The sequence below is a fragment of the Canis lupus genome, chromosome 2, assembly GCF_011100685.1.
Source record: "Canis lupus familiaris isolate Mischka breed German Shepherd chromosome 2, alternate assembly UU_Cfam_GSD_1.0, whole genome shotgun sequence".
In the NCBI taxonomy this organism is placed as follows: domain Eukaryota; kingdom Metazoa; phylum Chordata; class Mammalia; order Carnivora; family Canidae; genus Canis; species Canis lupus.
The window spans coordinates 59,833,935-59,855,545 of NC_049223.1; the positions used below are offsets into that span (position 1 = coordinate 59,833,935).

At 45.7% G+C, this 21,611-nt stretch overlaps 1 long non-coding RNA gene across 1 annotated transcript; it reads right to left on the minus strand.

The window, feature by feature from the left end:
* Positions 1–7,329: 7,329 nt before the first annotated feature.
* Positions 7,330–20,019, minus strand: LOC102154386. Its single transcript, XR_005355730.1, has 7 exons — positions 19,855–20,019; positions 18,504–18,750; positions 18,253–18,419; positions 17,303–18,084; positions 14,602–16,122; positions 10,682–13,735; positions 7,330–8,386 (listed from the first exon to the last, which is right to left on the minus strand). It is a non-coding gene; the product is annotated as an uncharacterized LOC102154386 (long non-coding RNA).
* Between the last annotated feature and the right edge of the window lie 1,592 nt (positions 20,020–21,611).

The window sequence follows — 21,611 nt, forward strand, 5'->3', positions numbered from 1 at the left end:
TTAGCGCAGGGTGGCAGTGGAAGGTGGATACCATAAAAAGATAATTGAAGTTTCTCCCCACCCCACCTGACATTGTCTTATATGCTCTCCGCGGTACAGGTGTGTGCCTGGGGAATTGCTGTACTATGAAACGCACATTTAAATTTCCTACCGCAGACTAGAAGTCCTACTGAGTTCGAAGGAGAAGATATCCCCATGGGTGGTTGGCCTTCAGGCTCTCAATTGTCCTCACAGCAACAGGCAGAGTGATGCTATTGTTATGATGGTACAGAGGAAGAAACGGAGACCTTGGGCTCTAGTGGGGAAATCAGACCAAAAACAAAACAAAACAAAACAAAACAAAACAAAACAAAAAACCCCACAAAAAAATCCACCACCAACAACAGAAAAAACAAAAAACAAAAAAACCAAAACCAAATAAATAAAAAAAACCAGCCAGTTGTCCTAAAAGCCATGAGAAAGGCCAAAATGAGGCTGGGCTAGGAATTGGGAGAGTGAGAAAACCTGAGGTCTGTATTGGAAAGAAATGGAAGGAGTCAGCTAAGAGAAGAATGGAGAGGAGAGAGGTCATAGCAGGCGGTAGGAACAGTGTGTACAAAGGCCCTGGGGCAGGAACGTGCGGCTCCGCCTGAGAAACTAGGGAAGGGGCTTGGATTTTCCTCTAAGCAGCAACCTCTGTTCATCTCCAGTTTCACATACATATGCATGTGCTGCGTTAGCTCCAGTTCAGCTGTTTCATTTTTGGGGGTAGAACATGGAGCTATTTCTTAATTGCTCTATATTTAGCTTTGTTTAAAAATCTATAATTTAAAAACCACTGAGGGTTGGGCTGGTAATTCAGCTTCCATGGTCCATTTACTCTTTGGCCTTGACTGCTGTGAAAGCCCACCAAGGTGACAGCATGTGCCAGTCACGATGGAAGTGTTTGTTAGCAGAACATCTGCTCCCCCAGAGCTGGCCTGGGTCTAGTTGCCAAACCCCAGAGCTAATCCCAGGGCCCCTTGCTTTAGTTTCCTACACAGGGTGGCCAGACAGAGACAGCAGAACAGCTGGGGCCTAGTGGAGGGAGGCAGCGAACGGCATCACGGGCCCTGGGTCATTTCGAGTCTGGGCTGTGCTATTTAGCAACCCTGTCGCTTCCTCAGGGCCTCAGTTTGCTCACCTGTCAAATGGATTGGATGGAACGAGAGGCCCTAGAGCTAGGAGGCATTCTCATTTACTGTCAGGGGGGGCGTCAACTGGCATGCCTTCTCCTAGGGTCATCTGACAATATCACAAATTTAAAAGCACATTCTCTGATGCAGCAGTTCTCGCCCTAAGACTCTTTCTTCCAGATGCACTCACATTTACACGAGTAATCGTGCACGAAGATATTTACATTAGCGCCGTTTGTGATAGCACAGATAGGAAGCAACCTAAATGTCCACCAGTAGGCAACTGGTTATATGAATTGTGGTGCATCCACACAAAGGAGTATAATGCAGCCTTTGGAAAGAGTGAGATAGATCTCAGAGCACCTGGGTGGCTCTGTCAGTTAAGCGTCTACCTTTGGCTCAGGTCATGATCCCAGGGTCCTGGGATCGAGCCCCAGGTCAGGCTCCCTGTTCAGCGGGGAACCTGCTTCTCCCTCACCCTCTGCCCCTCTGCTCTTCCTCCTTGCTCATGCTCTCTCTCTCTCTGTCTCTCAAATAAATAAATACAATTTTTTAAAAAAAGATCTCTATGTAGATAAGCATGATCCCTAAAATATAATTACATCAAATGGTGAATATTGTGTGCATTTGCATTTTTTAAAAAAGTGATGATATAATATACTTGCAAATGCACACAGCATCTCTACAAAAAGAGACACGAGGGACCTGGTAACAGTGGTTGTCCTGGGAACCTGCATGACCGAGTGAAAGGGAGGTTGCCTTTTCATGGTATATTCCCTTCATACGATGTGGAGTTTTCCCCACAGGCATGATTAAATCAATAGATTAAATTAAATTTTAGAATGTTTTAGATGCCTGCAGAACCAGATAGGCAACCTCACTGACCGCAACAGGCTGAGTGTAAAACATCAGGGAGCGGCAGGGACGTTGGTGAACTGGAGTGCTCAAATCTACCCAAAGGGACAGCTGTCACTCAGCCAACTCGACAGCGGCCATGGGACAGGGAGGTCAGGGGCCAGGCGTCAGTGTGGCCAGACCTGACTTCTCAAGAGAAACAGAAATTCACATTTTAATGTGAACTCTTCTGATGCATAAGTGTTCACAACCGATTTACACTCATAAAACCAGACAAAGCACCGCTAGTCTAAAAACTTTGTTCCTGCTTGCATCCAGTTTGTGACTGCTGTATTAGATGACTTTCAAGTGTCCTTTCGACTTCACCCATCCTGTGCCAGGGATACTTGCAGCCGCTGCACATATATTTGCAATGGGTCTGCTTCAGGTTGGTGCAGGTGATTCTTCAGAAGGTGGCCCGGCCAGTAAGACAGCATGATCTCTCCGTGCCAGCAACCCTGGTAAATGGGAAAAGCCTCGGGCTCTAGGAAGCACGGGATGTTCGGCCTGACACATTCGGCCTTGGCTTTCCTCATCTGTGAAATGGGGACAACCATCATCCTGCCCTGCTGGTGTTTGTGAAAATCAAATAAAGAGCTGAGCATAAGGGGCTTTGAAAAATGATGGAGCAGGAGTATGACACTGCTTCAAGGACACAAACCTGGGTGGCCAGTGCCAGGCCTCCGGGTGAATTTCCTTCCTACCCTGCGCTCATGGGTCCTTGGGGAGTTTGCAAGCCCCCAACACCCCTGTCTCCAGAGGAAGTCTAGCGAATCCGATGTCACACACAACCAGAACCCAAACCGCTGCAGCAAGTTCACAGATCCTCAGTGGATGGTGAGACAGGCATGCCACGTTCTAGCACACATCCTCCAGACACGCTAGACCGGAAAGCCTGTTTAATTAAGAACTGGGCTGGAGCCCAGAAAGAAGTTATTTTCTACCACCTGTGAAATGACTTGATACTGAAACAAAACAAAACAAAACAAAACAATGTTCTAATCAGAGTGATATGGAAAACTTGTACAGCAGGACAAAAACTTCTCAACGAATCCCCGCTTTTGCCACCAGTATCAATACCCTTTTATTGTCTACATTTACACAGCGGTGGGTAAAGAAGAGCCTCCTTCAGTGTGGCTGAGGTTCTGAGCTCTGCAAGAAAGATGTGAGAATTGAACGGGCAATAAATAATGTATTAAAAAGCAATTATTTATCTCCTTCCCTCTAATGGCTAGTAGCGGCCTGTTTCCCCTGGAATGAATCTGTTTCCTAGAGTATGGCTCTCAAAAAATAATAATAACAAGAAAGCCAGCCCTTCCACATAAGAAGACTGATTACGGAGGACGCTTTGCCAGGTTCACAGAGGTTGCAAAGCACACGGAAAGGTAATGCGGGTCAGCGCGGAGCAGGGAGGTGATTATCTATTCACACAAGGCTCCCCTGAACAATCCGGGAAGAGAAGCCTCAAAGACACACTTGAAAGATGATGTGAAGGGGGAAACGATCAGCCGTGTCTCCCCAATTATGGGACTGGTGCAAGTCTGAAGAGAGAGCTCTTTGTATAAAACACTGGAACGCAAACCCACACCTGAGCCTGCAAGCCCCCCGCGCAGCCGGATCGAGCGCGTCTGCTCTGCAGCAGGAGCTCGAGGGGGAAGTGACGCTACACTTCACATCACTAATGAATTCGCAGCCCGGCATCTGAGAGCCTCTCATCTCCCCTGCCTGTCTCTCCTCGCCTCCTGTCCAGCCAGCCTCAGGAGGATCAGAGCAAGGAGCTGTTGTCTGTTGAGTGCCAGGCTCTGGGAGCTTGCAGACATTCTCTCTTTCCGACCTCAAATCCGCCAAACTGAAGAGGAAATGGAGATGCTTGTTTGGAAACAGAAACAACTGCAGGATTTGAACCCAGGACTGGCTACCGCCAATACCCAAATTCATCCTACTGAGAAAACCTCCTGGGCTTCTAACTGTTTAGGGGAAAGAAAAAAAAAAAGGTGTAAGTCCTCAGCCTTGGCATTCAAGGTCTCAACCCACCTGTCCCTTCTCATATCTGCCAGCAGCTCCACTTCAGCACAGCTTTCCCATTTAAACCACTTCTGGAATGTTCCTTGAACCACCTTGCAAATGCCCTTTACCTGGGATCCTCTGTCCTCATCCCTCCTCTCTTAATTTGCTCATGGTCTGCCACGGCTCTGGGAACAGAGAGCTTCTCATCTCCCCTGTCTGGTCCTGTGGCTTACCGTGCCCCCTCTCCCACCCCATGCTTCACAGAGCATATCTGGAGCCACAGCCCATGTTTCCCATAGTATTTGTTCAGCAACCACACTCGGCCCAGAAGAAATGGCTGGATTCTAGCTCTACTATTGGCAAACTTTGTGATGTTCGGTGAGTGAGGCAATGCTTCCTGGTCTCACTTTCTTCATTCTGATGGAGCTAACTAACGATCCTTGTCCTGCTAACAAAGCTTTTGGTGGAAAGGCTGGGGTGGGACGGACAATGAAACAATGAATTGCAAACAGTGTTTAAACAATGAATTGCAAACAGTGTTTAAATCTTGTCGGAGAAGTTGTGTTATTGTTAATATTTACATGTTTTGAATTTTCCTCCATCACATCCGGGCCTTCAAATGTTCCCAGGGAAAGGATGTAGGAGAAAAGTATGCTCTCGATTTTTATAGATGGGAAAACAGGAACCTATAAAGGTGGAGTGATTGACTTTCGGAAGAAACAGAAATAGAAACAGAGCCCCGAGAGGGTCTTTAACATCCTAACTTCTTGTTTTTTCATTAGATTATAGGGTCTTGTTAACAGACCTCTGTTCTTATTCCCAGAGAAATAGTAATTTTAATAACTCAAATCCAACACTCTTTTAGTGAGTAGTTACTTTGCTCCAGAAGGAGATTTGAAGGCCTGGTCTGGCTCCAGGAACATTCATTTATTAGTTTTAGCCCAAGAAACGGAGCCACAGTGTGAGCTTAAGGAGGAGGCAGGATAGACCAGTGGTTGGGCATGTGGGCCACATGCCCCTTCATCCTGTTGCACCCCTAACCAGCTGGTTACCAGCTGTTGGTTACCTGCTCTTTGTCTCAGTTTCCTTATTTGTTTAAGGGCACCTCTGAAGTCTTAATACTCATAAAGTGCATAGAACAAAGCCTAGCATCAGCCAAGAGTTAATAAATCCTACTGTTCATTTGCCCGACAAATATTTGCTCAGTGCCCCCGGTGTACCAGGCTTTGTCTTAAGCACTGAGCATCTAGCAGGGGGCCAAAACAAAATCCCTGCCCTCATGGGGCTTCTAGTCACATAGGGAGGCAGGTAATAAATACATAAGTAATTCTGTTAGCTTTTCTTAGTAATCATCATTTTATAGATTGTGACATTTTTCATTCGATTTTATTGGCAGAGAATATGAACACTTACTGGATCATTGATTTTAAATTTCTACATGACTTGGTTTCTAAAGATCCCAATTTTATTGTCCATGTCTCGTCCCCAGTCACTCACTGGAAAGCAAATGCCCAGGAGACCACAGTTCTACTATAGCAGGGAACTAAAACCAGTTTGGTGTTCAGACACTAAATGGTAGAAACTCAGGCAGGGTTTGCTTAAATTAGGGCTTGCAAACTCAAATGTTTGCTGAGGTCGAGTAAGTCACATAAAAAAAAAAGGCAGCTGGCTGAAACTGAGACTGGGAGGTCCCCATCACATGGGGAAGTGGACCCAGTGCAACCAGAATTTTCTGGAACAACCCAGTATTTTTGTATAAAATTTCCTGATTTTTGTTTAGAGGCCACAAATTCACCTTTAAGATGAAACTGTGGAACTGGACCCAGTGTGGATGGAACGAAACTCTTCTGCAGGCCAAGTTCAGCCTGAGAACCACCAATCTGCAAAGATCCTTGGTTCATATCACTGTGCGTAACTTTCAGCTTTGCCCGAAACTGCCCTCCCTTTGGAAGACACTGCAGTTGTCTTCCTATTGTCTGTCTCTCTTCCTGGCATCATCATCTGTGACAGCGTCCTTGGAAGAGGATCTGGTGTGACGGGAGAGCCTGCGCCGACTCCGCTCCAGCGCTCCAAGCAAGCCTGCTTTACAGCGGGCCTTGGAGTCCATCTGAGTGTGGGGGGAGTAACCAGTCCCTGCTCTTCCAACTTGAGTAATCACTGACTCTCTGTACTTTCCATCTTTCTGGGGATGTTTGCTTTCCTTGCATATTAATGTGTCCCTCAGCAGAACGCTTGAGTCCAAAAAGGGAGCAAGTGTGGGGAGTAGCAGGAACATACAGACGCATTCATAGTCCGTCTGGCATAACACAGATGAAACCGGAACCCCTCTGGTCTCCTCCGCTTACCCCAGACATCCCGGAGACTTTGGCTCTTTGTTTCCCGAAGACTACAGGATTAGAGGAACTGGTCGCCCTGGCCCAGGATACAATCAGCCGTGCGGCTGAGTGGGGCTCAATCCTGCACCACTGATGAGTGACTGGCAGAGAATTCGCGACCAACCCTACATGTGAGTGTGAGTGCGTCTTTATTCCTGTGTTCTCAGAGCCAACTAAGGCAGCTTTGAATCGTAACAAGCTTTTCAGGGCTTTGGGCTCTGGCCTTCACCAAATGGAATTCAGAGGGGATGAGTTTACATTTTCAGTTGCCTGGATTTCAAAGAAGCCCTTCAAGTAAACACACACATCTCCACCGCCTTCTAAGGTAGAGATTCTGAATGTTGACAGTGCTTCAGGAGCACCTGGACGGCCTGAGGACACAGGTTTCTGGCTCCCCTGCCCCCTTGAGATTTGGGATCAGAAGTCTAGGAGAGGGCCCAAGAAACACATTTCTGGCAAGTTCTGGAGGTGATGCCAATGCTGCTGGTCTGGGGACCACAACTTCAAGAACCACTGTTGTAAGGAATTAGCAAACAGATTTCTAAAGAGTCAAGAATGCATGCTCTCTCTCTCTCTTTTTTTTTTAAAGATTTTATTTAATCTTTAAATAAAGAGAGAGCCAGAGACACAGGCAAAGGAGAAGCAGGCTCCATGCAGGGAGCCCAACGTGGGACTTGATCCCAGGTCTCCAGGATCAGGCCCTGGGCCAAAGGCGGCGCTAAACTGCCGAGCCACCCGGGCTGCCCTCTTTTTTTTTTTTTTTTTTTTTTTTAAGATTTTATTTATTTATTTGAGAGAGCACACAGGTAGGCAGAGCAGAGCAGCAGCAGGCAGAAGGAAGAGAAGCAGGCTCCCCACTGTGCGGAGCCCCCCCCCCCCCCCCCCCAGATGCAGGGCTGGATCCCAAGACCCTGGGATCATGATCTGAGCTGAAGGCAGACATTTAACCCACTGAACCACCCAGGCTCCCCAGGAATGCATGCTCTTAAAATACAGGTTGCTTTGAATGATATTGAGAAGCTTCCAGTCTGGTGGACATGGAATCAGGACATCTGGTTTCCAACCCTGACCTTGCGTTACCAGATCTGTGACCTTGGGCAAAACACTTGCCTTCTCCGAATCTCAGGCTCCCTCCTGCCCACCCTCCATTCCCATGGGGAGCTGAGAATAATTCCAGCCCTCCTTCTCGAACAAGGGTGTGGGGAGATGCCAGTGACATCAGGCATGCATGGGCTCAAGACCCTTCATGCAGGCATGAGGGAATCCTATTGAGATTGTAAATCCTGGGTGGGGGAGGGCTTGTTTTCCAGGCTGTTCATGTCTTTCTGATGTGTGGGTCCTCTGCCCGAAGTCTTTTAAGGTGAAAGACCCTCAGAATTTGAGATCAAAAGGTTCATTTTCATGACAAATGAAACTTTGTGGAGAAAAAAAATCACTGTGACTTTCTCAGTCTCCAAGAACCCGTCCCAGCCTGAGAAATGGGCTCACTGACAGAAGTAGGCAAAGCTCTCAAAATAATGGCAACTCATAGATGTTCTTAACAGACTGCATTCCTGCTCATGTGGCAGGGGGTTTGTTTTAAACATTATGTTCAAGAAAAGATCGTTGAGTCGAAAAATAATTCAGCATCAAGGAAGAGCTTAATTAAGCCAAGACAATAAGCAGATGTTAAAATCATGGAGCACACTATGGGGTCTCTTCAAAATGGCTGGGATTTGACTCACCAAGCACGTCTCGGAGCTTCTTCTCCAGCACAATGGACAGAAGCTCTCCCATAATCAGCTCTTGATTTCTTTCTTGATTATAAACAGACATTTCTTTTCCCTGTTGGCTCAGCCCACATCCGTGCTGGGCAACACTAGAATATTTTCTCTTACATCTCCAGGCTCTTTTGCAACATCAGACCCGAAGGCTGTGCTGAGTTGGCAGTTGGGTGTCTGGCAGTCTGACCAGGGGCTGCAAAGGGTAACAGCAGATGTGAAGGTGCAACCTAGAGCCATGAGATAAGTTGAACGTCCCACTTCCTGCTCCTAAGTCCCAGGATCTTTCAAACCAGTTTGTGGCTTCACTGGCCCATTGATTTCAAGTGTTCTGTGTGACTAATATGGGCCATGTAGGAAAAAAATCTATAGCCAGACTGATTACAAGTTTCCTACTATCCTTCAATTCTCAGCTGTGGAGTGGGTAATTTAATTACAGCAAAGAGGAAAAGAATGTGAAATGATCCCTGCTTTGTGTTCTCCTGCCACCAATAGCTCCACACTGACAGTGTCAGCTGTTCCTTTAATCAAAGGTTAGTGGTGTGACATTGCATGTTAGGAGTGAGCCCAAAGACTTCCCCAGGGACTGGATGGAAGTTGAGGTGGAAAGAACTGACTTGGAATCCTGATATCATGGCATGCTCCAGTCAGGAGGATGTTTGCAGACCACTGGGTCCAACTTCCTTATTTTATAGATAGGGAAACGGAGATCCCAAAATGGGGAAGGACATGTCCAAGTTCACTTGGGTTTTAGTGGTAGGATCATAGAACTAAAAATCAGAGCTGGAAGGGCTTCAAGGTCATCCAGCCAATCTTCCCATTCAATAGGTACCCGCAGGGGCTGGAATTCCCCTCTGCTGCTGGAATGTTTCCTGTGATAGGGCACTCACTGCTTTCAGGGGCATCTCATTTCCTTTTCCGATAGCTGGAAGCATTGGAAAAATCACTATTTTATTTGTCTTCCTGTGGTTTCCTAGTTCTATCCTAGGGGACACATGAATAAATCTCAATCTTTCCTTTAATTGCCAGGCCTGTGGATATTCGAGGCCATCTATCATGTTTTCTATAAATCTCTTTTCTTGTCTAGGACAAGCATCCCTTATGCCTCCTGAGATTCACTGTCCATTTCTCTCACCACTCAATCGCTCTGCTCACATTTATCCACGTCCCTCTTAAAAGTACGATGCCTCAAACTGAATACAACCTTCCTGTGGTCTAATTAACATGATTATGTCCTTTGTTCTAAAGACTTCACACCTATTAATTCATCCTAAGATCACAGTGACTGCTTTCAAGAATAAATCATTTAGGGCTCTTTGGTTGTAAGTGATGAAAATGCAATTCTAAGCAGCTTAAATAAAAGTGGGAATTTAATGGTTCACATAACCACAGAATCAGGAGTTGAACTTCAGGTATGGATGGATCCAGGGGCTCAGGCAACATTCACCTGAGGTACGTATCTCTGTAAGTCTGGCTCGGCTTTTCCAATTATTGGCTCCATTTCCAGGCAAGATAAATGCTAGTCACACTGTCCTAGTCCCTTGGACCTGCTGTAACAATATGCCACAGACCAAGTAGTTTTATAAACAACAGAAATTCATTTTTTCACAATTCTGGAGGTGGGAAGTCTGACATCAGAGTGCCAGCATGGTAGGGCGATCACTGTTTTCCAGGTTGTAGACTTCTCATTGTGTCTTCACATGGTTGAAGGGGCTGGGGAACTCTCAGGACTGCCTTTTATGCGAAACTAACCGTGTTCACGAGGCCTCCACCCACATGGCTTAAGTCCCTCCTGAAGGCCCCACCTCCTAATAGCACCATCTGTGAGCGTTAGGATTCTAATGTATGAATTTTAGGAGATCACTTTCAGCACAGGACATACCAAACCTAAATTTTCAAAGTTCCCAATACATGGGAATAAAAGAGAACAGGCCTCCGGATGAGTTTGTTAGGGCTGCCATACAAGGTACCATACTCTGAGTGGCTAAAACAACAGAAATTGATGGCCTTATGGTTCTGGAATCCAGAAGTCTGAGATCAAAATGTTGCCTGGATTAGTTCTGTAGAAAAATTTTTCCCCAGCCCTTCTAGGTTCTTTTGGCTGGTCTATTAATTAAATTGACATAAGACAGATTAACAGGGAAAAAACTAATTTAATTACCTATTTATGGGAGCCCCAGAAGAATATGAGAGCCTCAGGCCTAATTGAGGCTAAGATTGCCATTCTGGGCTAAGGAGAAGGGGACTGGGGTCTGGGACTTCAAAGAGGAGGGAGACAATTCACAGGAAGATGGAAAGAGTAAATGTTTGGTAAGCAAATGTCTGCCATGCCACGTAGAGACCACGGGACCCAGGCTTTGCCAGGCTTCCCCACAGCTTCCCATACTTAGACTGTATTTTTGGTAGTTATCTGTGGTGATAGTCTCCTTCTGGAACAGGTCCCTTAGTAAAATCTTTTAGGCAGTTAAGGGGGCGGGGTAAAAGCTCTCACTTAGTCTCTTGGGCCTTGATTGACTTCAGCTCTCAGTAATCCCCATGCCAAAGTGGCACATCTTGGAGATGCTCTTTCTGAACCCCTTCAGTTCCTCCTGAGGGCCATGAGGAAGAATTGGTTCCAGGTTCTCACTGAGGTTCTGATGATTTGCTGGCAATCTCTGGTGTTTGTTGACTCACAGAACCATCATTCTAATGTCTTCATTTAGGGTTCTCTCTATCCATATCTGTTTGTGTCCAAATTTCCTCTTTGTATGAGGATGCCAGCCATATTGGATTAGGGGTCCACCATAATGGATTAGAGTCCACCTTACTCCAATATGACCTCATCTTAACTAATCCCATCTGCAGCAACCCTAGGCCCAAATAAGGGCACATTCTGAGGAGTACTGGCAGTTAGGACTTCAAAATATGAATTTGGGGGCTGGGGGGCACACAGTTCTATCCTTAGCAAACTTTTTTCATGACAGTATGACCAAGGACTCTCAAGGTTGCAATTCATGGATTTCTAATGAATCACACACCCATGCCTGAACTAATTCATCTCTGTGATGCCAGGATGGAGACATGCCCTTCCCCAGAGCCAGAGGTGAAGCCAACAGAACCCAAACCACAGGGGCTGAAAGCCAGGGAGGGGAGGTGCTCAAGGATAATGGAGATGCCCTCAGAAGAAGTACGAATGGACGCCAGACACACGAAACCGGTGGACATAGAGTGCATGAGAAAAACCGAGCAAGCCTAGAAGCCAGGGCCTGGGCAGCAGCTGAGGCTCCAGAAATAGGCAACTTAAAGGATGGGCTTGACTTTATCCCATTAGAAAGAAATTGTGTGTGTCATGAGTCAAAATGGGAAGCTGAGCCGCCAGACTGGTTTTGGTTCTTACATGGCATCATGGAAGTGGGGCTGGTTCTTGGTAGCTTTGTGTTTTGCATTCGTTTCTTTTCATATTGGAAGATTAAAACAATAGCTTCTGGTGATCATCGCACATATTATTGATTAAAATCCTTGCCCGAAGACCTTCCATCTCACTTTTCAGCCTGGTGTGATTTACTTTTCTTTTTACTCCCTGTAACATATGATTAACGCTGATCTCCTGAGTCCCGGTGAGATGAAGCTGGGTGTCAGGTACGATTTGTCAGCTTGGAAGTATAGATTATTTTATGTTTCTCGAACTTTGTGGCCAAGGGAACACAGCTCTTGATTGTTAAATCCATCCACACTTTCCCCTGGGCTATGAAATGCCAGAAACATTAAATAGCCCACTTAATGCATAACCTCATTCTGTATGCTTGACTATTTTGTTTTTAATTTTTCTTCCCTTTCCCGGCTGCTCACATGAAATGGGATCAAAGAAAAAAATTATCCTCACTGGATTTTGTTAAAATATTAATAGGTTAGGGTTGACTGGCTAAATTGAATATCTTTGCTGATCTCACTTGCATGTTTAACTTGTGCTTAGGAAAATATGTTTCCTAGGTGATAACCTTTTATGTACCAGCCTGACTTCATTGAAATGCATAGAGATAAAAATATGTCACGCTCAGCGGCTATGCTATTCTTGTGTGGCACTGTGATTATTCAGATGGTAATTGACCCCCACCTGTAGACAGCTCCTATTCTGTAGTCAATCATTTCATTTGATGTTAAAATATGTGAAAGTACAATTATATAATTTACATTACAAATCATGCTGAATGCCAGGGGTCTCTGAACCGCTGACAAATGCAAAGGAACCGGGGATTGGGGGAGAGAACCCTGGTCAATAAATGAAGTGAATTACACCGGGCAAAGGGTTCAACTTTTCTTATTTGTGTCCACAACAAGAGCTTTTGTCCATGTGTCATTGAAAGAGTAGCTATGGTCTTCTCTCTGCACCATAAATGGCAGCCTTTTAGAGGCCTTTCTAAGGATGTCTCCCCCTTTTCTGGCAAAGAATCGCTTCTCCCATTAGGTAGAGAAATGAGGGCTTGCCCAGGCCTGGGGGGAAAGCAGATCTATTAAAAGGAAGAAGGCGTCAGGTCTGGGAGGTTAAGGTGGATCCTTGGTGGAGAACCCAGCATAGGCATTTACACAAAGCTTGTAAATGAGCCTTGCATGTTTCCAAACCCCAGATCTTGGCCATCAAACTTGACACTTGCATTACTATTATTGGGAGTCATGGCCATTATTTATCTAGCATTTAATATGTGCCCAGCACCGCGTTAAACATTTCAGATACATTATCTAGGCAACCCTCACAACACAGCCACATGAAGCAGTAGATCTGCCATCAGTACCCTTTTCCAATGAAGAGAATGGGCACTGTGGTTACAGGGCTTGCCCAGGGTTAGATGAGGAAGATGGAGTTAGATGGAGGAAGAGCAGGTGGTGGCAGAGCCAGGCTGGGTGACTACCCTGCTCTTCTGGATCAGGCATCTGATGCCTAAGTGACCACGCAGGACTGAGAAGGTGCATAGGACACGGTCTCTAACTCGTTCGGGCTTAGAGGAGGGCAGGCAGGTCCAGGTGGTAATGGGGATCCTTGGTGGGGGGTGATCCAAGTAGGGAACTCACCAACCATAGAGTTTCCATGTCCACCTTGTCCACCGATGGGAAGCAGAAAGCCAACATGAGTCCTGCTCAAGACTTCCTAAGGAACTAGCCTTTGAGAACTCCTGTAGGCCAGGAGAGAATGCATGGCTATTTCTCTTGTGGGTACATAATACTTCCTGCATTGGAGTCACCCAAAGCCAGATTCTTGCTCTTTCTTCTGTTGCATTCCAAAGCAGCTGGGCTCTGTAGTCCCTGAGGCCTCTGGCTTCCAGAGCAGGTGCTGTCCTGATCCAGGCACGTGAAAGAAAAAGCTCCATTTCCCCCCACAAAGTGATTTTGGGCTCCTAGAGCTGGGTTGGTTTCTGATGTGGACACCTGATCCTTGAAATGTGCCGGGAATACTGCCCTGTTGGCTAAGAACCACAGGTTTGCTTCCAGTGCCTCTCCCGTAGGCGTGAGCCAGCTTCTGAGCAACCTCTCCTGGCAGTCCTCAGGAAGAGTACATTTCCGAGTACATCACCTGGAGCAGATGCTCAACATCAGATAGTTGCCTTCATGATTTTTACACCCTATCCTCCTATACTCTTAATCACCAAGAATAATTGCAAAAAGCACAGAGTCTGCAGACAAACACCTGGGTTCAAATCCCTCCTCTGCCATCTGCTGGCTATGAGATCTAGGATAAACAACCTTCTGTTTGCCTCGGTTTCCTCATTTGTAGTGAAATGAACAATAATGCCTGCCATGTACATCACAAAAATTAAGAGTTAAAACGTAAAGCACTTGGAAATGAAAAGCCTGATTGATACATAGGAAGAGTACATGTGAAGTGTTAAATAAATTTGCGTTTTTTTTTTTCTTAAATCAGGCTGGTCTTTTTCACCCAATTTTATAGGCAACCTAAATTTATTTCCTTTTTTTTTTTTTTTTTCAGTAGGCTCCATGCCCAGTGCCAGGCCCAACTCACAACTGTGAGATCAAGACCGGAGCTGAGATCAAGAGCTGGGTACTCAACAGAATGAGACCCCCAGGAGTCCCTTATTTCTTATCATCTTAAAAAAAAATGTAGGGCAGCCCGGGTGGCCCAGCGGTTTAGCGCCGCCTTCAGCCCAGGGCCTGATCCTGGAGACCAGGGATAGACTCCCATGTCGGACTCCCTGCTTCTCCCTCTGCCTGTGTCTCTGCCTTTCTCTCTCTCTCTTTGTCTCTCATGAATAAATACATAAAATCTTAAAAAAAATGTAATTGCTAAATATTGTTTTAAACTCTGTTCTCGGACCCCCAGTGGACTGGCCACTGCATTCTGGGCAGCACCCCCCGCAAAGAGTCAAGTTCAAACCCCTTGGCCTGGCAATCAAAATCCCCCACAGCTCGTCCTCCACTCACCTTTGCCCATTGGCTCCCACTGACGACTCACCACGTACCTTGTGGCCTGTTGATGGATGTACTTAAAAGACACAGAGTTGTTTCATTATTTTGTCCAGAGACAGCGCAGCGTAGCGGTGAAGTACGCAGGTCTAGGGGCGAATGGCCCAGGTTTGAACTCCAGCCTCTGTGCCATCTTGGCTGAGCAATAGCATTACTCACCCCCCGGGTCTCAGCCGTTCCCATTTGCAAAATGGGGACAAGTGTTAGAATCTACCCCAGTAGAGAGGTTAAAAGCATTAAATGAGCTACTTCGTGAAAGTACCTAGTTCAGGGCTCTGCCAAAGCGAGTGCACCCGAAGTGTGAGCTAAGCCAGTCTTTGGTAGTTTGGTCACATTTCTATGTTTAATAAAAGCCCTTAAGCCTGCGTAATGGCCCAAAGAATGCAGCCTGGACCCCCCTTCCCGGGCTCTAGCAGAGCTATTTGAGGAGCTCGCCCCAAAGCCCTTTCTCCCCGCCGGGACTGCTCAGCAGACGGCCAGGACGGCGAGCTGGCTGCGCTGGGAACCGGCCGTTCCTCCTTTCAATCAGACATCCCGGCAACAGAAATCGCCCCTCCGTGAATGAGCCAGACGCTCTGGCCAGGGAAAATTTCCCAGGCACTTTCCGGAGACTCATTTTGAAAGTGAATTGAGACATTATCTTTAATTAAAGTGGCAATCTGCCCCCCATGACTTTCCCATCCCTAGATGCTCAGATGACGGCTTCGTGTTTTGTCCCTTCCCTGCCTTCTCTCTCTCCTTTTAATTTCAAACCCATCAGCAGGCCAGTTTACTAAATTGGTTTTAATGGAAATTTAGCCAGCATGAATAATAATGAAATGTAAAATTATTCCTTAGCTAATGAACAGCCAGCGGCTTTGGGGTTAATCGTTTGCTTCTGGTGTCAGCTTATTTATATTGAAATAGAATTGTAATAGGATTCCAAACTAAAACTGTTTCATCTTCTTGATCATCGCTTACCTTAGGGTTTATTCTTTATCATTAACCATTGTTCAGTAATCGCTCCCACTCTGGATCTACTTGTGAATTAATTAATTACCTACCTAAACTTGAGTGGTATTTTCTTTGATAGAAAACTTATCTCATTTTACCTTAGCATTGTGCTTTTATTCCAAAGCTCTCCATAGGCACAGAATTATCTTCTTCACTGATCTTGACACCAACTGGTCGTCTTGATCAGTGGGGAATCAAGGGGTTCTCATGGCTTCTGGCTGTCCCCACAGATGCTCTCAGCTGCCTCCCAACAGAGGGCTAAGACTATTTCTAGAAACCCATTTTCCTTTTTTAAGACTCAGGTCCCCTTTTAAAGAGGTGTGGGGATAGATCACTAGAGCAATGTTTGTTAAGCCTGTGGAGGTTGTTCAGGAGTTATCGCCGAGGGACATTGGTGGGCCAGGGGTCAGTCACTCATTTGGGGGAGAACTAGCCATCCAAGAAGTTTTTTCTTTTACAGATAGGTTTTCTGACTTGAGTTTTTATCTGGAAAAACAAAAAGAGCAAAAGGTGAAAGGGTTAGTTGCACTATTTAAAAAAAAAAAAAAAGTTTAGCCTATGGGCCAGATTGATAGTTCCCAAATTTGGCTACATCGAAATCACAGGTGCAAAAATTTCTTGGATATTACACCAAAAGCACAGGCAGCAAAAGGAAAAAAATAAATTGGACCATCAAACTTAAAAGCTTCTTTGCATCAAAAGACACAATCACCAGAGTGAACAGGCACCCCTCAGAATGCGACTGCAATCGTATGTCTAATAAGGGATTAATATCCAGAAAGTATAAAGAACTCCCACAACTCAACAACAGAAACCCAAACAACCAATTAAAAAATGCACAAAGGACTTGAAGAGATATTTCTCTGAAGAAGATATAGAGAGGCCCAAATAAGCACATGGAAAGATGCTCCACACCTCTTGTCGTGCGGGGGAAATGCAAATTAAAACCACAGTGAGATACCACTTCACACCTACCCACCTACCTCAAAGAACAATGATAAAGACTGGAGGACAAAATACATGGGAAATAGCACAATGAAACATTAAATAAATTATGAAGACGTCAGTTAGTTCACCGGACACAAATTGAGCACCTGCTGTATGCCAATAAGGTGCTCCGTGCTGGTGCTCATGGTTATAGGGACCACGTCCTACCAGTGAGCTTGCAGGAGGGCTTGGGAGGGAAGGTGAAATGGTAATAAAAGATGAAAATGTTTAAGAGCAGATTGCTATCTGTCTGATGACAGGTATTTATTTTGGGTTGTTCTTAATTTTTCTTCATTTAAGAAAGACCAGGAGGGGTGCCTGGGTGGCTCACTCGGTTAAGTATCTGCCCTCTGCCTTCCGCTTGGATCCTGTTCCCGGGGTCCTGGGATTGAGCCCGCATCTGGGCTCTCTGCTCAGCAGGGAGCTTGCTTCTCCCTATCTCTCTGCTTCTCCCTTTGCTTGTGCTCTCACTCTCTGTCAAATAAATAAAAATCTTAAAAAAAAAAAAAAGAAAGACTAGGATATTAAAGAAAAAAAAAACACCCCAAACTACCCTATTTAAGACTGTGTCTAATTCTTAAAACACCTGGAAGTGGATTGAGCACTGGCCACCTAGATTTGGCTTGTTTCTGTTACACTCATCTGGAATTCACTAGAAGACCAAACCAAAGCACTTTACCCAGAGGCCCTCAGCGCAAGGCAAAATGAGGCTGGACTATCCAAGCAGAGGTCAGGACCAGCCCTCAGCCAAGCTGCCAAGCATTATGAGATGTAGTGTCAGGATCTGAAGGGGTCCTTGGTGTCTGGTTCACCCATTTCATTCTGTAGCCAGGGAATCTGTGGCCCTGAGAGGGGAAGATCCCCAAGCATGTTGCCACACAAGGGAGTGCGATCACGATAGTCTAATTGTCTGCTCATCTGTCTTCACACCATCGCCCACCACACCCTACGGAGCATCTCTCCCCTCATGGGGGCTCCTGCCTCCCCCGTTCTCAGCTGACCTCCCATCCAGTCCTTGTTAGAACTTCCTTCCCCTTAATCCTGCTCCTTACAACTGTTAGAGATGATTAAAGAACACAATTTGGGTGATACAAACAGACTTTATTTAACATGAACTGGGCAGTCTCGGCTCCCGAGGGTTTGGGTGAACTGCCAAGCAGAGCGGAAAGCAGGAAGCTCGGGTAGGATCAAGAGTAAAGAACGAAGAGAAGGACAGAAAATGAACGAGGGACAAACAAAGTTAAGCACAGAGCGCAGAGCTGGTTTGGCGTCGGGGGGGCTGGCTGACTGGATCTGCCGTGTTTCCGGTCAAGTGGAACACTCACGGGGACGTGCAGGCTGTGTAAGCCTCGGGTCGCTGCTGCGGCCCCTGGGCAGAAGCGACTCCATCTTGGGCCTGGAGATTTCTTTCCACACAACCGCTTGCTCATTCTGAGGTCACACTGAAGGGTAAGCCGTGCCCTGGGGTGAGGTGGGGGGGACATTGTAGACTGGCTGGAAGGGCTTTGCAGGCTGGGACCCGTGATTTCCTCCAGCGTCCCAGCAAGGCAGCCCCTGCCCTCCCCCACGACGCACTGGGCCATGGCCAACCCTCAGCCTGAGGCCTGAGCACCTGCTGACCAAACTTACCAGGTACTCAGGGTCGTCCACCACACTTCCCCAAGGGGTGTCCTTGGAAACTCCGATTCAGCAGATGCCATGTGGAAGCCGGACTGTCTGCTTGCCCCAGCGCCCGGGTGATCTTAGACGTCGTCTAGCTGAATCAATTTATCTTGCCCTTCCCTTCCTCTGCGTAACTTGCAGCCAAGAAAATTGAGCCCCAAAGGTAAGGAAGAAGTAATATTTTCAAGTGTGTAAAACTTGTTCTAGGACCCACCTACCTTTTAAGAACTAATTTATTCTTCTGTTCCAAAGCTTTGAGGAAGACCATAGGAGGATAATCATCTCTCTGTCGCTCACAACCTTGACAGTTGGATGGCTCTTTCTCGTGTCTCTCCTCCGGGACAAGCGTTATCATTTTCCTTTGGCAACAACTCCCTAGTCGCCCCACCCACAAGTCCTCTTCTAAAAACACCCCCCAGTGTCAGTTCGCAGGGAGGAGTAACAGGGCCTGGGAACAGATCACTCCTAAAATTATAAACGAAAAACATCAGCTCTAAATATATCATCCATGATGAGCCTTCTATTTTTAGTCCATTGTTGTATGGCTTGATATCCAGGAGCTATTGGTGTGCTAAGCTTTGCTGAAATTAGACTGCAGATATTAAAAGCAATTAATGTTCCTCTCTGTAGTTTTATTTATTTATTTCCAGGTTTCACAAAGCAATTACTTAAGAGGCCTTCAGAAGAAATCCCGGGAATCATTTTCAATCAGCAGAATGAAAATGTTGCCTTTTGTGATTTGGCAAATAAACGACGTGTAGAAATAACTCCCTTCTATGCCGCTGTGTACTATTCATTAAGGGCTAATTGCTGTGGTCTCTAAATGAAATATGGCAAACTGTGCCACTTCTGTGCCAGTTTGTTTAAAATCTGCAAAGCTTTATTATTAATACTATTTAATTATGAGAATGTCAGCCACGCGGAATTCCAAACCCATACTTTCCCTTCATCATTAGCAACAGGGCAAAAATGAAACACTTTCAACAATGAAGGGTTCATATTTCAAGCTTATACAGTAGCTGCTAAAAGGCTATACTCAGAAAATCAATTTTATTAAAGTCCTCCGAGCACTAAAGGGACTTGCATGCAACTAAGCAATTTTAAAAACATGTCCAGGAGCCGCGACTTTTTGATTCATGTTTTTAGCGGGATTATTTTGAACTATTTTCAATATTGTCTCCTTACACTGGGGTCAGGAGTGATCTGGGGAAGGGGCAAGCGGGGCAAAAGGGACGTGTCCTCACAATTTCTCCCTGCCTCAATTTCCATCAGACACGGGGATCTATGGAACAGGGTATCTAGAAGAGAGAGACTAGGGGAGGAAGGACAGGGAGGGAAGGGCGACAACATCTTTCATTTTATTTATTTAATTTTTTCATTTTAAACTCAAGAAAACAGTATCTAACTATGGATCTCAGCCACAGCTTTACCAGCTTGGGCATGGAAGCCTGCTCAAGACCTTCCCAGCTAGGCAAGTTCTGCTAACCATTCCAAAAAGGTTGTGTTTTGTTCAAATTCCTCCACTGGCAATTCATTTACGGCCTTCCCACAATCATCAACGCTACTTACTTTTATCTCTGAACTCTTCTCTTGGTGATTTGTGTGTCTTGTCTACTCAAAAAGGTTGTGAGCGTTTTGAGGGCAGAGACCACGGATCCATCGTCTTAGAACCAGGAAGCCAACCAACTCTTTCCCTAAGCAAGCACTTTCATCTTTAATTACTATTTGTCTAGTTGCCTGTGTCTCTTCTCCCCAACCTTTTTTGCAAACCCTTTAGTAAGATGCAGCTTACGTCACCAGAGTGTTCAGAATAGTGCTTGGCACATGGCAGGTGCTCAACATATGTTGGCTGAATCCACTGGTGTATTAATAAGCAATGGCTCCATCTCTGTGGCTCTCATGTAGTGTGGCCTGGGGCTTTTGTTTTAGTAGGTACACAATGATTTCTTTCTGTATTATTATTTTAGTGTTTTAATATCATGTAGCATTTTAGTATTATTGTTTTCAGACTCATTGGCAGGGCAACACGGGAACTCCAATCAGACAGCTTGGGTCTGAATCCAGGGGATGCCTATTTGCAGCCATGTTATCTCCCTGAGGTGGATTATTGATGTCTCTAAGGCAAGAACTGGGCCTTCCCAGTTTCTCTTCTGGTTTAGAAGAGTGGTAAAGAACTAGGGTCTTGCCATCATATAGGCCTTCATTTGAAGAAGGATTTCATTCTGTATGCCTTGTGTGACCTTGGGCTACTCCCCTCATCCTTCTAGGCTTTTATTGCTTTCTGTGTAAAATGTGCATAATAATGACTATTCCATAGTGCTGTTCTAAAGATTAGATGGGATGATACACATGCGGTATTAGTGTTGGGTTGGGTACATAACAGGCTCTATAATGGAGGCTTTTGATGACATCAACAAGGACACCATGGCTATTGTTTGGTTAGGGGGAGGGAGCAGGGTGAAGTTTTCAGTGTGAAACTGTGGCAGAGAAGCCAGAGGTGTTTGAGTCTCGTCCCAACTCCGGCTGTGAGCAAGGCCTTTCATATCTCACTTTTATCATCTTTGAAATGGGTACAATCCCATTCACCCTGTTTGCATCCCACTGTTGTGAGGCTAACATAAAGGATAGATCTAAAAGGAATGGCACTGTGCACGATTACTCAGCCTCTATCTAAAATACGAATTTGTTGAGCGTTCGAAGCCCTGAGTGGTGCCTACCACTGTGGGGACCTGTATCATCTAAGTCCTGTCCTCCAGTGTAAGGTAAGGCTAGCCCTGCCCTAACAATAAACTTAACATTTATTGAGCACTTGCGGTGAGTTGGTCCTATTCCTAGCGCATTGCTGGTTGATTCATTTAATCCTCATAACAAACCACTATGACAATATCATTTTCACTTCTCTTACAGATAAGGACATTGAAGCTCAGAGAGAGAAGGTGATTTTGCCCAGAATCACGCAGCTAGTAAGTGGTAGAGCCGAAATCCAAACCCAGGCAGTCTAGCTCTTTACTACCCTCAAGTTGTTTGTTCAGAGGTAAGCTGCTTCCCCTCTCTGGGTCTTTGGATTCCCTTTTTCAAGACGAGTGAATAGTTTTTCCCACATGCTCTTTGGATCCCGGAAGTCCTCAGGGACAGAGGAGAGGAGTGGAAAGGGACTTTAGCAGGAAGGGTGGGAGATGGCCAAAGGGACCAGGGCTCTATTTTAATAAAAACAGAAAAATATTTTAAGTTGTCAAACCATTAACATTTTTATACACAGTTCCCTTCCTTGTGTGGATATTTACAAAGATCCTCTGCAGCCCAAGGTCAGATAAAAATCTTATCAT